We start from the raw sequence: 13,311 nt of genomic DNA on the forward strand, positions 1-13,311 counted from the left end.
CCCCAGACTTTCTACTGTGGTTATAAAATGTGACCTATGACTCCACAGAGAATGTAAACTAATTGAATAAATGTAAACAGCAAAAAAAGCCCCAACTACTTCATGGGAAAACTTTCATGTGATCCTGGACCTTCCCTGGCTCTATTCCTTCTTTATTTTGTTTCTATTTATTATCTGACCTGGCCTAGGGTTAGTGGCAAGGATCCACCATGTTTCTTTGCTCTACTAAGGACTGGTCTCTTGTGAGTAAACTTCCCCAATAAGCCTATTAACCTAATTAACCCTAATAAATCCAATAAAACCAATAGTGAACCAACAAACTGGTCTGTGCCCTTCTTTCTTTGTTATCTTAACAGTATTCTCTGGAAGGTATACAACTGTACAATTGACATAATCAGTGTAGAATGGATTTCCCCCTATAGCTAGTCTGCTCCCTGCAAGTCTTGTGTCTGTATATTTTGGAGTGTATAAGAAATATAAGCAAGAGAACTAGGTGAGACTTCTTTATGGTAAAGCAGGGTGGCTCTGGAATTTTGTTATTTGGGTGATTTTGCCTGTATTTGTGTTACCTTATATTTTGTACTTTTCTAATAAAATCTTAGGCATTTGCTTCTGCTGTAAAGTGGCCTGGTAGTATCTGATGACAGAGATCACAAGGTCCTCAAGAGCTTGTCAGCATCTTGTGAGCCTTCCCCTTTTCTCTTAGACATGCTTGTGGCAGAGGCTAAGAAAAAATCTAGGCAGTTGGTGATCATAGCTTCACCTAAAATGGAGAGTCACCTAGCCTGCAAGTATTTATTAAGCACTTACTATGTGTCAGGTACTGAGGGAAAAAAAGTCTCTCTAAAGGAGTCTCAGCTTGTGGTGCAATGGATAGAGTGCTGGGCCTGGTGTCAAGAAGACTCCTTTTCCTGAGTTTAAATACAGCCTCAGACACTTAACAGCTTTGTGACCCTGGTCAAGTCCCTTTACCCTATTAACCTCAGTTTGCTCATCTGTGAAATTATATGGAGAGGAAAGAGTTAACATCTCCAGTATCTTTGTGAAGAAAACTCCAAAAGGGGTCATGAAGAGTTGGACGCAAGTGAAAAAAACATGAACAACAAAGGAGTGTAGAATTTCAAATTCTAATAGGAAAAATCAAATATCACAAAGTAGGCAAACTAATCTTAGGTGTAATTGTGAGTTCAGGATTTTTGGCTTGGTTGGTCATATTTTTATTTGAAAAAACTAAGAATGTGGCTGGGTAGGTAGAAGAGATAGTTATCTTGCTCCTCTTCGCCTTTTATCTCTGTTCTTTTTTTTTCATGACTCAATCATATATCTAGGAGAAAGGAAGAAATTTGAAATTAGGAAATGATGGAACCTTTAACCTCAGAACTGTTTAGACAGTTAGTTTTTACATGGATAATGATTTCAGAGGCAGTTTGATTTTAAGAGATTTAAAATCAGAAGGCACAAAGAATACTCATTATAAACTAGAAATATATCTCTAATGGAGAGACTAAGTCCCTGGACCAGGAAATTGAGTCCAGAGAAAGGATTCAATTTATAATTTAATTTAATATGTAGACATCAGCTAGCTGGAAAGAGTCTGATCTGAAACTCCTGGAAATAAATTGCTTTATAGCGAAGACTGGGGATATACTCATCAAATACTTTGAATTTTGAATGGGGTAGCCATTTCTGAACCTTTTCTGAGTGTATGGGTGGGTGTCTTTAGCTACTATATAAACAACTTAATAAGGTTCAAGGAGAAAGGATTACATTAGAACTTCTAGATCTTGGGGTCTAGAAAATAGTGAAAGAGAAACTTTTTGGATCAGTCCAAAAAGATCTAAAGATTCCCCAAAGAATTGTGGACTTATTTAGCAGGGTTATTTTGGGAAATGTGATTTTTAAACCTTAAAGTGCCAGATAAATGTGAATTTTTTATATTCAAAATGAAGACTAAGAACCAACATAACTACCTGAAAGAAGTGTTGATTAAGAGAGTTTTAACACTTCTCCAGTGTGCTTGTAGTCATTGGCTTTACAATCTATGCACAATTCCATTATTTTTGTGTGCCTTGACACAGAACCCTTGAAAACTTTGCATTTCTCCTCTTATATTCTGACTGAATGTTTAATATTATGCCATATAGATCTAGTTAAGATGGAAAAATTTCTTTGTTGTTTTATGAAGGGGTGAGATGATATAATGCATTTTTATACATTTTTTCAAAGGGCAGAAAAATTTTACCATTAAATTATACTTTTTTTTTTATTTCAAGAAATGGCTTTCCTACAGCACCAAATGAAAGCCTTCAGAATTCTTTGATGATAACATCCTTGCCACCTTGTTGCCTGTAGACTTCATTGTAGGAATTTGGGGTAGAGTGGATGGTGATGGTGACAGGTACTAGAGAGAGAAGATAATTACTTTCTGCAGAGAATCAGTATCTTTGGAGGCTGTCACTATCCCCAGAATCAATGTTTTAGATGCATAGGACTAGAAGGCCCAGCTTATTATATAAAGCCTTATCATTGAACACAATTGCCTTTCTGGGCTTTTTCAAGAATTCTCATTCTGATATAATTAAACTCTTTTGTCTGTAGAGAATATACATTGATCGTCCATGCTTCCCATTCAGAACCTAGCTACAATTAGTCAAAATTGAGGATGACTTTGAATCCCAGGATAGATTCATCCTTTTTTCAAGGGGTTCAAAGAACTCATGAAAGAAGATGAGTATGTATCTATTTAAGATATAGGCTATATCAGCTTATCTTACAAGTATAAGTTGGGACATAAAGGGGCACTGATCAATAAGCTCAGTCCTTATGAGGTTGTGCACTATGCATAGCTGAACATTCTGTAAGTAGTTTATGTCTGCTTATCAATTAGGAAAGATAAATCTCATCATTTCCTTTGTAGGTAGAACTAGGCAAAATGTCAATAGCTGGCCAGAACCTCTACCCTTTTTTTGGATATGCCTTTTTCCCTGTCTAATGGTATTCTGGTGAGAAAAGAGAGACCATGATGTAAATGGAGGGACTTTGGTTCCTCTTATTAAGCTGTCACAAGATCCCTTAGTTCTTTGCCTTTTTTTTGTTATTTCATTTATTTGTTATTTCATTTTAGGAGAAGGAAATTGGAGACTCTAAATTTGTAAATTTTGAAAATCTGAAGAAATTGCTACAAGAAGGTCTGAGAATATATTTCATGCCAGTATTTGCAGTCAGGAAAGCTACCTTTTAGTTATGAGAAACAAGGTGTAAACTTCAGGATCTGGCTCAGGGATAGTTAAGACAAAGGTTCATCTAGCAGCGATGCAAAGAGAATGATAATCTCTGACCCCCTGACTCTTTTGAATAAGAACCTAGTTATCACAAAAATCAGTATGTAGCCAAAGGAAGTGATTAATCTGGGATAATGATTTATTTATAATTGTTAGGATTCTAGTAAATATTTTGTAAGATTACTTAGTTAAACTAATGCCAGATATTCAGGTATTCTCTCTAAGCTAGCATTTTGCAATAGGATGACTAATCGAGTAAGCAGAAAGTCTATCAACCATACATGGCATGATTGGAGGGTCTTGAACATTTGCTGACCTACTGATCATGGGACATTGCCACATAGGGCACACTGGAAGGAGCATTTGGGACCTCAGATCTCTCATGTCCAATCAAGAAGTTAGAACACCACCCACAGATAGAAAGGATATTTGGATGGAAAAGATACCGGGCCATCTACCAATCAAGAAACTCAGTTATAAATGTTATATTGGCCACCCACATATAGAAAAGATATCCAGACTACCTACAGATAGAAAAAGATATCTGGATAACAAACAGTTTTAGAGTATACAATCAGGGAAAAATCCTCTTTTAAATGTCTTAGATTGTGAAGAAAATCTAATGACCAAGTTTTGTTAAGAGACACTGGCCTCTCTTAATAAACCTGCTATTGGCTTGGAGCTTTACCTCTTTGTTTTCTTTTATATTGGTGGAAATTATTAGCTGCAGATGCTGTATTTAGATATTCTTTTGACAAGACCAATGTTATATAATAATAAAGTAAAGTCTGAGCCTTCTCTCCTTAGAGACCAATGTGGTATGCCACCAAAATATTTTTGTTTTTTTAGGGGTGTGTGTGAAATATTTGTCCTTCTGTTCTTACTTTATATGAGAAATAAAGATCACTTTGTAGAAACCAACCAGTATAATTTGGTTAAATGGAACTAGTGTGCTAGACACTGACAACTAATTGGGAAATATATTGGAAATGGAGAGAGCATTACAAAAGACTTACCAACGTATTAGGGGTAGTCCTAGAATCCTGAGAGGATAATGTAGCTGGTCTTACTCTGGGAGAGTGAAGCTAAATTAATCACTATATGAAGAAAATAAATAACTAGGATGCAATGAAGTATTGGATTTAAAATAAAAGAACTTGGGTTCAAATTTTTTTTTGCTACATTTAATACATGTGTTCCCAGGAAAGTAACAGCCTCTCTGGTCTTCATTCATAAACCTCTTCTATAAAATAATATTGCTGTACTAAATAATCTCTATTTAGCAATAGTACCCTTCATTCTATCAACTAGGCCAACAGGAAAAGATCAAGCTTTGACTTCTATTATTGTCTGATGAGATTCGTTATCAGGGCAAAAGAATTAAAATCATAAGATTAAAAGGTTGCCAGAAAATGTCTATCTCATTGGGTGAGAATGGAACATAATCCAGCGCTAGGCCAGTGCAAGACATATCCTGGCAAGCCAGCGGCAGGCAACTGAATTGACTCTAGTGTAGCTTCTGAGGCTCTCATTCCATAGACAGTAAGGAGTTTGGATAAGTGGTCTGAAGGACATAAAAAGGCACCCTTTGCTAGCCCTGGGTTCAGGGCTCTGTCGCATTGCCCATACTTTGTTCTTGCTTGCACTTACAGAGTGAGAAGAAGCACTAGCACACTAGAGCTTGGGGCAGCAGGGAGGCAAGGATCTCATTACAGTTTCAGGGAAGAAAAAAATGCTTGTGGTCACTGTAGTAATAAAGAGAGCCAGTAACCAATGTTTGACAGATTGGAAGATAGAGAAGGAGTCTATTTTGTGAGTCTCTCTTCCAACTCTCCCCTTGGGCCAAATATACACTGGGAAACTTTAAGGGGGTGTCACCCTGAAACTGGGTGACTTGGATGGTCGTGCAGCCCCACAGGAGTAGGGAACGAGGCTTCCCTATAAGACGAGGTATGTGGTACCCCAATCCAATTCTGAATAAGGATGGGGTTCAGACAAACCTCCCCCCCATCAGTTAAATTCATAGCAAGTGGTCAGGCTTCAAGATGGAGGCAGCCAGACCAAGCTGTGGTTCCTATCTCCCTCGTTGTCTCTCAGGCACTCTGGAATGCTCTCTGACTGATGAATGGCTCTTATTATTTGCAATTCAGGGATTGGGGAAAGGGGTGAAGAGCAGAGGGATTTTGGGGAGCCCTCTTCTCTAGTTCTATGGAGTCCATCACTTGGGTGGGATCCCTAGTGGTTCCCACACCTAAGCTCCTCCCCTCGCCCCTTCTCCTTCTGTTTTTCTATTTCTATCTTTTTCTATAATTGTAAGGTTTGACTGAAAAAGGGTCTCTCAGCAAGGTTGGGCAATGGGAGAAGGAAAGTAAGAGATTGTTCCCAAAATGGAGTCCCAAAACTTAGCTCATTCGATGATTGAAGTCTTGATGGGTGAGATACAATGGAATGGCTTTGATCAGGGTATCAAGATTTCATTTTCCAAAAGAAAGATCCTCAGGAAGCCCTCAGGATTGGATCCGAGCTGGGATGTCCACTTCCTCTCTCCTCCCAGTCATCCGCCGGAAGACCTCTCCTCTCCTTCTTCTGGAGAATCTCCCAGAATTCTTTCTCCTCTTACCAACTGACTTCTTCTAGCTCCTTTTTTCCCATCCCTCTTGCACAAATCCCATCCTTACATCACTCACAGACAGGAGTACAGGCCAGGGAATCAGTGAATATAATTTTCCTTAGGTAATATCTCTTGGGAAGAATTGAAAACTAACAGGCCCCCAGAACCAACTCTGAAAAGAGAAGCACCAAAACCCTAAAGTTTGGGACAATGCCTGCTCTGCCTCAGTAATAGAACCCAACTTTAACATAAAGTTAAAAGTCAAGAAATTAGGCTAAAAATGAGAAAACAACAACAACAAAATCTGATCATTGAATTATTATGGTAAAAGTTACAGGAAAGATCAAAACACAAACTCAGGAGAAAAAAAAGTTGCCAAAACAGAAACATCTAAAGCTTCAAAGAAAAATGTAAATAGATCTCAGGCCCAAAAAATGATTCAAAGAAGAGTTCAAAAAGGATTTAGATAATTAGATATGAGAGGTAGAGGAAAACTTGGGAAAAGAAGTAAGAGTGATATAAAAAATTTGCGAAAAAATGTCAACTGCTTGGTAAAGGGAGCATAAAAATATTGAAGAAAATATTATCTTAAGAAATAGAATAGGTCAAATAGAAAAAGAGACACAAAATCCACTGAAGAGAAGAATTCCTTTGAAAGCATAATTGACCAAATTGGGGGGGGGGAGGAAAGGTATACAAAATATCACTGTAGAAAATAATTCCTTAAAGATTAGAATTGGGTAAATATACATTAATAACTCCATAAGACATCAAGAAACAATCAAACAAAATAAAAAGAATGAAAAAGTAGAAGAAAATTAAAAATATCTTATTGAAAAAACTGACCTGGAAAATATATCCAGGAGAGATAATTTAAGAACTATTGGAGGACTCAAAAGATATGATTAAGAAAAAAAGAGAAACCAGACATCATCTTTCAAGAAATCATCATGGAAAACTGCCCTGACATTCTAGAACCAGAGGGTGAAATAGAAATGAAAAGAATCCACTAATCATCTCCTAAAAGATATCCTAAAATGAAAACTCCTAGCAATATTATAGCCAAATTCCAGGTTGAGAAAAGAAATTCCCAACAGACAGAAAGAAACAATTCAGATATCAGAGAGCTTTAGTCAGGATAATAAGGGTTAGCATCTTCTACATCAGTGGTTCCCAAACTTTTTTGGCCTACTGCCCCCTTTCCAGAAAAAAATATTACTTAGCACCCCCTGGAAATTATGAAACTATTTATTGAACTCAGAATAGAATGCAATACAAAAAAAGTGTGGCCATCACCACTCCCCAGATTGCTGCAACACCCACCAGGGGGTGGTAGTACCCACTTTAGGAATCACTGTTCTACATTAATGAATTGGAAGGCTTGGAATATGATATTCCAAAAGGTGAAGAAGCTAGGTTTACAACTGAGAATAACCTGCAAACTGAGTATAATCCTTCAGGGAGAAAATGGATACTTAACGAAATAGAGGACTTGTAGGCATTTCTAATGAATAGGTCAGAGCTGAATAGAAAATTTGACTTTCAAATAAAAGACTCAAGAGAACCATAAAAAAGTAAATGGGAAAGAGAAATCATAAGAAATTCTCACCAGAATTGACTCAAACAAGGTAATAAAACACATACTTATTTGGGTATAAAGATCTATCTTAATCTACAGAGAAGGAGTATAGAAGGCTAATAAAAGGAGGATAATAGAAACGAGGGCAGATTGGGACAGGTGGTGGTCAGAAGTAAAATAATTTTGAGGAGTGACAGTATGAAATAAGAGAGAAAAAAGGATAAGAAGGGGAAAATAGGATCAATGGAAATATACCATTAGTAGCCATAACTGTCAAAAAATTATAACAAGTTTCTCTGATAAATGCCTCATTTCTCAAACATATAGAGAACCGAGTAAATGTGTAAGAATATGTCATTCTCCAATTGGTAAATTTTCAAAGTATATGAACATGCAGTTTTCAGCTAAAGAAATCAAAGTTATCTATAGTCACATGAAAAAATTATCTAAACCTTTGGTAATTCGAGAAATACAAATTATTGTCTTATAAGAAATGATGAGAAGAATTCTTTCAGAAGCACCTGAAAAGACAAGAGCTGTTGAAAAGTGAAGTGAATAGAACCAGGAAAACACTGTACGTTCTGTAAAAGTAATATTATTTGATAATCAACTGTGAAAGCTATTCACAGTAATACAATGATCCTGAAAAAAAAATCCAAAGGAGATATGTTGAAAAATTTTATCCACCTCTAGAGAAAGAATTAATGAGTCTGAATGCAGATCAAAGCATGCTTTAAACTTTTTTTATTTTTAATTTTAAAAATTTGGTCTGTGTTTTCTTTTAGAAAATGATTAATAGTTTTGGACTGAATGAGAGGGAGTTGCAGGTTCAGATGTACTACAGCATCTCCTTGTAATTCAGCACTTTGTTCATCTCCAACTCTCCTGGAACCATGGAGTCTCTATCTAGTATTTCCTTCTACTCTTCCTCTCTCTCTCTTCTTCCTCTTCCACCTCTGGGGTAGACAGTGCCCTCAGTGACTTTGGCTTTCCCTTTGATAGTGAGAGGGAGAGCAGGGGGTTCATGGGCCCAGGTCAAAGGTTGGTTGGCAGAGAGGAAGTCACCAGCTGGGCCCTCTTTGATGTTGCCGGCACCCCCTGAGTTCCACTGTCCTTAGGCTGCTTCTTGCCCTGACTTGGTTTGTCCCATGCCTCTGTCAGGAATGAAAAGATCAAGAGACAACGAGGAGGAGACCTGTCATAACATCCAAAACCCTAGGACAGAGGGAGATTGGCTCTTTGCTCAGAAGTGTAAAGAGCTACAAGGATTCATTCACCCCCTCACAGACCTGTTGAATGGGCTGAAGATGGGCCACTAAGAGAGAGGATTAAGCAGTTTTCAACAAAGTGTGGTGATGGACAGGAATCAGCATATAGTAGAGGTTCTACAGAAGCCTGAGATGGGTGAGCATTATCTAGGGACCTTGCTTCAAGTAGAGGGTATTGTTGGTATATATCAAGGTATATATATCAAGAGGTATATATCAAGTATAGAGTTGAAGACCTGGTTCCCTCATGTTGCCTCTCAGGGGGCAACTCCAGGAGATGGGAAGCACAGGTTTTCCTCCAAGTGTTTGGCCAGCAGCCAGGCCTACCCAACTGGTCCCTCAGCTGATCTTGCCAGAAAGGAGATGAACCAGATTCAGCTAAGACATCTAGATTGAGGAAAAGAGAAGTTGCATTCTTAAGAACAAAAGTTGCCCCAACTCCTCCCAGAATGGCCAGCCATGAACTTTACATGGATCCATACGACCCCCATTTGCAATCCACCTCTCACTTCCCTTGACTCAGCTGCCTTCAGCCACAGTCTTTTGGGTACTGGGGCCAGATTTGGGTTTATCCTCTTCCTTCAGCATGGAGCATAATCTTTTGCACATTCAGCACCCACCACTCCTGTCCCCTATTCTGCAGTGTCTTCTGTTGTCTGCAGTGGTCCAAAGAATATCCCTGAAGAAGAGCCTTGTTGCTATAGTTTACCAGTTTCTCTAGCATCTACCCCACTGACCTCAGCGTGGAGCCATTCCCTGTCTTCACCCTGTTTACCCACTGTGGCCAGAGAGAAGACAACTAGAATGGATAAAAAACAGGCCCTTCATTTTTGCTGATGTCCTGTTCTCCCCATCCCAACTACAGGACTCTGCTCTGCTTCTATTTTGTGTGTATGTATGTATGTGTGTGTGTGTGTTTTAATTTTTTGAAGTGTGTATATTTGTGCTGAGGGGATAGAAACTCTCTCTGATTAAAGTAATTTTGCACCAAAAAAAGAAAATGATTAATATGGAAATATATTTTGCATGACTTCACTTGTATAAACATAAAATTGCTTTCATTTTAAGTAAGGAGAGAAAGGAAAAAGAGAGGGAGAGAATTTCAACTCATAAATTTACAAAATAGTTCCCTCATTTGTAAAATGAAAAATTTGAGCTAGATGATTCATACAATCATAGATTTAGAGACTATAGGGAACTTCAGGTATACCTAGTCCAGCCATCTCATTTTGAAGATAAAGAATCATGTGTAAAACCTATTGGAATTTTGCAGGATTAGCAAGAAGTGACTTCTCAAATTCACAAAAGTGGTAAGTGGTAGTGTTAGGATTTGTATTTAGAACCTCTGACTCCAAATCCAAACCTTTCATCTTTGTCATACAATTCTTAGTCTTCTTCCAGCTTGAAGATTCTCTTTTGTTGGAAGGGTTTGTTATTTATTTGGTTTAATTTTAAAATTGTTTACAAAATACACATTTAATGGCTGTGACAATTTATTTTCTTATCAAAGGTTTGAGCTAATGCCTGCAAGTTACTTTTCCCTTGAACAGTAGCTGCCAGAAATTTCCCCTTTTGACATCTTTGAAGATTATTAACTGGCATATTTATGATTAGGCTCAATGTAATAGGTCAACCAATTTGTAGGTTTTTCTTTTCAAGTGACTCTCTTTTTCTCTTTATCTGATTGTTAGGGAGATAAAATTTGGAAAGAGTAGAGGGTGCCCAGCAGTAGCTGTCTGTTAGCTGACTCATAATAATCTTTTACAGAGAATCCAGGAGATGATGGCATACTTACTTGTGGGAAATTTCAGGGAAGAGGGATAACAGGTTTCATTAAAGCATTCATATTTTGAACCACTGTGATCTTTTGAACAAACTTCCAATATGTGAATGGCAGGTTGTTTCCTGAATCTTTCCTCCCTTTCCTACTCTGTATTCATGGTGAGAAATAATATCCCCATGTTTTTAATAGTACTGGAATTTAATTTGATCAAAGAAAAAAATACTAGGCTTCTTCTTGCTTGACTGTCTGCTTTATCTCTTGCACTAATTGAAGAAAGAAAAAAATGTTACAAGAAAGAGCAGGATGTATGATGAACCACAGGGACTTTTGAGTAAGATCAATGAAACTCAATCTGGGACTTTGGTGTTTCATGGGGCTCTCTAACCTACAACACTTCTAATATTAGAATTCTAATTCTAATTAATTAAATATTAGAATATTAGATTATATAATACTCTATAGCAGTCATTTAACAGCATTGTGGAGTAGAAAGATACAGAGCTGTAGATAGAACAATGCTTTGGCCCAGGCATTGAACATAGTGTAGTGGGCACAGGCATCCTTCTCTCTGACATAGGGTGTATCCCATGTTATTCCCAGGGTCAATACTTAGCAAACTTAAGATTGAATTGGATAAAGTCTTAGATTTGGAAGGAATCTTAGAGGTTATTTGGCCTAACTCTTGTATGAAATATGAGAGGTAGCATAGAATGATAGAGGCATATTTATGATTAGGCTCAATATAATAGGCTAATCCATTTGTAGGCTTTTCTTTTCAAGTGATTCTTTTACCCTTTATTTGATTATTGTGGATCCAGTGGCATCCATAGCCCACACCTGTCTTCTCCCCTACTGGAGAGGGGTGGAGATGTGTGGGACTGAGAGAAAGATTGCAGTTCTCCTAATGTTGTTGTTAAAGCAAACACATATGTTTAAAAAACAAGCTAACTACAGGAAAAATAGAAAATACTTTAAAGAAGGAAGCCATTAGAATTAAGAGATTGGGAAAGACATCCTGGATAAGACAGGAATTTTTTAAGACTTGAAGCAAGCCAAGGAAGGCAATAGATGGAGATGGAGAGGAGGAAAGAGAGCATTCTAGTCTGGAGGACAGCAAGTAAATGCTCAGAATTGAGATATGGAATGTCTTGTCTGTGGAACAGCAAAGAGGAAAGGTCTAGGCTTTAGTCAAGGCATGGATGCTACTACTACTTACTAGGATGAACCCCAAAAGTTCAATTTGATTCATATTAAGGACCTATTATGATTAGAGACTTCTATCCTCTGAAAAAGAGGAGACCAAAAAAAAGCCCAGCTCTCAAGCATCCTAAAAGAGTTCACCATTGTAACACTAAAGAGATAATAAATACATACCAGTTATAAATAAAGTACTTGGGGGATGGTGAGAGATTTAAATCTGGAAGGGACCTTAGAGGGCATGAAGTCTAATCTTTTCATTCTAAAAATAAGGAACTGAAATCTAGGGAGGTTGTTAAGTGATCTGCCCAAGATTATTCAGAAAATAAGTATCTGAGGTGGGATTTGAATCTATCTCTTTCTTGAATCCAGGTTTAGTCCCCTGTCAACCCCTCTAGGGACAAAAGAGTAGAATGGATAGGATACTGAATTTGGAGTCAAAGAACCGGGGTTTGAATTTATTCTTAGAATTTGATTTCTTCATTGATAAAATAGGGATAATATTCTATAGTGCCTACCTTTTATCCTAGGCTTTGGAGTCCAGTAGAACTTCATCTCTGATAGGGCCTTTTTTCCAAGTTATTTCCTCTCACTAAACAATTTGGGATGAAGAAATTTCCCACAAGGATTAAGAATTAGTGAACATGATGGAGGAGGAAGAAAAAAAGTCCAAATATGCCAAGGCAATAAAATTGAACAGGACTCAATTAATTATCTTAACTTTAATCCTAGGATTAGAGTTTTTCATTTCGAAATACTGGGATCTCATCTTTTCTAAAAAAAAAAAGAAAAACCCAACATACATAACCTAAAGGTCAAATACTGCTCTTTCTGATGAATGAAGTTGGAGAGAGCAAAGAGGTTGAAGACAGAAAAGACTAATTAAGTGACCTGAGAGAGTACCAGGTACATAATAATAGCCCCTAGCTTATGTTTATGTAATAGGGGTTAGAGAACTGATGGGTAGCATAGAATCTGTATTTTAGATGAACACATATTCCTGATTCTTACTCCAGTTACATTTATGAAGTTTTATCCTGCATACATTTTATATCAACTGACCTTTGCAACAACTCTGTAAGGTAGGAAGAGATTATTATACTCATTTGATAAATAAGAAATTGGGGTTTAGAGAGATGAATTGACTTATATGAGGTCACTTAGTGAACCCAGGTTTTCAGATTCCAGCTCAATATGTTTTGCATTATGTCACTTTGCCTCACTCAACAGAGGCCACACTCAGTGGCAACCTTCTGAACTTATCCCCATAGGATCTAACTACCTAGAATCAGAGCTAAAAGGAATTTTTGGATCACTTAGTCCAACTTTTCTTTTGTTTCCAAGTTATTAATCCTGGTGTTAATATCTAATATGTAAGCTCTAGGCCATATTCAATTAGCCCCATCTGATGGTGTCATAGATGAAGCAGCAGGGAGCAATTCTACTGCAATGATTTCTAACTATGATGAATTATTTCAGTTATGGATGAAAAGAAGAAAAACACAGTCCTTAAATTTACCCACAGTATCTACTGATAGCATACCATCCACTAATGTTGCGTGCATGCATATGTAAAGTATGTGAGGGTACAT

The 13,311-nt window shown here is 37.3% G+C and overlaps 1 pseudogene; it reads left to right on the forward strand.

Annotated features, from left to right (window-relative positions):
- The first annotated feature begins 8,364 nt into the window (after nt 1-8,364).
- On the forward strand, nt 8,365-9,576 carry LOC123234052 (annotated as a pseudogene).
- Nucleotides 9,577-13,311: the final 3,735 nt, after the last annotated feature.

This window comes from Gracilinanus agilis, chromosome 2 (assembly GCF_016433145.1).
Source record: "Gracilinanus agilis isolate LMUSP501 chromosome 2, AgileGrace, whole genome shotgun sequence".
In the NCBI taxonomy this organism is placed as follows: Eukaryota; Metazoa; Chordata; class Mammalia; order Didelphimorphia; family Didelphidae; genus Gracilinanus; species Gracilinanus agilis.